Source organism: Atta cephalotes (genome assembly GCF_000143395.1).
Source record: "Atta cephalotes unplaced genomic scaffold scaffold00012, whole genome shotgun sequence".
NCBI classification, from domain to species: domain Eukaryota; kingdom Metazoa; phylum Arthropoda; class Insecta; order Hymenoptera; family Formicidae; genus Atta; species Atta cephalotes.
This window is the reverse complement of record NW_012130076.1, coordinates 5,503,568-5,506,683: the sequence shown is the minus strand read 5'-3', so window position 1 is coordinate 5,506,683 and position 3,116 is coordinate 5,503,568.

Below are 3,116 nucleotides of genomic sequence, written 5' to 3'. Positions count from 1 at the left end.
ATTTGTGACCTCTTTATCCCTTTATCTACTCTAGATCCTTATTGGGTCCAGTAATGTGTCACCGATCTCTTCTTAGAAAAAAAATATCGTTATCGGTGCCTCTCTCTTAACGCATTGCGACGTGTCACCGATCTCACGATTCTTCCTAGATAAATATCATTATCGACGTTTTTGATCTTGAAAAAAAGAACTGTGAGAACACATCAATGATCACCTAGACAAAACATCTTGCCCATTATAGTATCGCGATGCATTTTGGGACGCAGGATCCGCGGTGGCGATGACCCGAAATGCATTTTGGGATGGACGCGAGGTCCGCGGTAGCGGCGACCCGAAAACGCAGTTTTGGAGTGGACGCGGCGGCGGCGAGGTGGCGGTCCTCAATGATACACAACATGGTGACATCATGTATCATTATAAACACTGATAGCGCCGGGGACTTCCCGTGTCTTCCCCCTCCTTCCCCGCGCTTATGAGTACTCCCCGCGCCCCGCGCCCTCCTCTAGCCCCATGGGTTAGAATCCCCATAGTATACCTACTGTAGAACACTTCAGGTAATTCATTCTTATTCTTCCTATTACATGTGATAGTAATTACGAGAAGCGGTAAAGCGTTTCGAGTGATTCATTCTCATTCTTTTCATGAACCGATAAAACGTTTTTTGTAACTTCTCGCTTTTTTTTCTTCTCTCATAATTACTTGAAACGATAAATCGCTTCGAATGGTTATCTCTCTTTATTATTTCATTTATTTGAAGCAATAAAACGCTTCATATTCATTCTTTCTCCGATTACATGAGGTGGTAAAACGCTCTTGTAAATTCTTCTCTCTCTCTCTCTCTCTCTCTCTCTCGCTCTCGCTCTCAGATTACTTAGAGCGATAGAATGCTTTGAATAATTCACTCATTTCTCGATCTCTATTATTACTCGAAATGAGGCGCTTCGAGTGATTCAAATCTCATTTATTTTTTTGTTTTTTTCTTTTTCCTTTTTTCTTACTTATTCCTTCCAATATGAATATTTTTCATCAATTTCGATATCATAACTCCCAAATTAAAAGGAAAATTTCTAATAAATTTCCACCTAAAAAGATAGTAAAGCGCAATCGCCATCGGGTGAGAAGGAAGTGAGTCAAGATTGAGACATTAAAAAAAGGGGGGATCTTGATAATTGTCAAAATTCAGTCGAGGACTTTCATCTCCAAAAAGGTCCGTGATCAGCTGGAGAAATCCTATAAAAAAAACCGATAATTCGAAAGAACCCCTTACCTTCAACGATCCCTGAGATTTGACCGAGGACGATCCTCCATCCCTTCCATCCTTAAATTTCGAATTTCCTTCCCTTCTTTTTCTCCTACCTTGACAGACTCCCCACACCTTGCAATTCCTCTTCTCTCTTTCTTCTCCGTCTCTTCTGAGGCCAACAACAGGTCCTTTGACGAGATCTTTCAATCACTTGAAAGCCTCGCCGAATCTGCAAAATCCTTTCTCTCTTTGACCACACCACCTCACATAAACACACACATACATATATATTGCCAGGAAATCTAGATATTAACTTAGTTTTCAATATTACTGTTAAAGTGTATATACCTTGCCGAAAACGGCCGATTAAAACTGATTAAAATGTAATCCGTTTTAATCGGTTGTAATCAGTTTTAATCGGTTCAATCCGCGCTCAGATTAAAAAATAATCAGTTTCAATTCCGGAAGAATCATAATCTGTTTTCATGTCACTTTCGCGGATTATTTCCGATCCGAATTCATCGTTTCTAATTCATATTGTTATTAATCCAAACAGATCTGACTAATCGGATGAATATATAATCCAAAATAATCCGCTCGAATCGTATATTTTTCTTGTAACGACTCAATCCATTTTAATTACAGGAACACTGATGCAATTGATTTTAATTCTATTTGCTAGGAAAGACGACATTAATCCGATTGAATTCGAAATTTTCCGATTTCGGGAATGAAAATAAACTCGGATCTAAGAATCTTTAATACACAACTATGTAATCAAATTTGCCTCTCACCGGCAAAAGTAATCAGATTTAATCAAAACTTCTTCGATTTTGCATATTGAAATCTGTTTTAACGAGACTTGTAACGAGGATTAACTTTCTTCGTATCTGTGATAAAAGTATTCGATTTATACTCGTTTTCATCAAATAACATATGTTCATAATTAAATATTAAGTATTAAGTATTTATCGTGTACTTTATAAGAAATGGAACATATAAATAATTTTAATAATTAAATCATTAAAATTGAAAATGATCCTTTTGGTCGAATTATTTTAGACTAATAGTGTTTCTTTGTTTATTGAAGATATAAGAATTTAATTTTTGTTTCTATTAGACGTACTTATAACGATGAAAATAAAATTTTACAAATAAAAATACATTGACAATTTAATTTTTACTGAAAAATCGAAAAAATTTTGATTGAATCGAACTATTTTTATCAGTCATGACAAAATCGGATTTATGTTGCATTAAATCCGATTTAATTTTCAATCATTAATTGGGAGAAATTCCAACTAATAAATCGGATATTTTTTTATCATGGCAAAATCAGATTCTCATTATATCAAAACCGATTTTATTATCATTCGCAAAATCGAAGAAATTCCGATTAAATAGGATTACTTTTGCCAGTTGCGAGAAAATCGGATTATTGTTTCATTAAAATGGATTCCAAAATCATTTGTAAAATCGGAGAAATTCCGATTAAATCGAATTACTTTTGTTGGTCACAACAAAATTAGATTCAGGTTGCAAATACAATTTCGTTTTCATTCATGGAATAGGGGATTGAAACAGATTCATATGATCCAATTATAATCCAATTATGATCCAATCATAATCATATGAAGCGCATTACATCCGATTTATTTATTTTCAATCGGTTTCAATATTCCTATTCTCAGTGCAAGAATCCCAATCGATACAGATTACTTTTGTTTTAATCGATTTTAATCGGCTGTCTTCGGCAGGGTATATACAATATATATATATATATATATATATATATATATATATATATATATATATATATATATATATAATAGTATACTACTACTATTACTTAAGTAAGTAGTATATTATTATT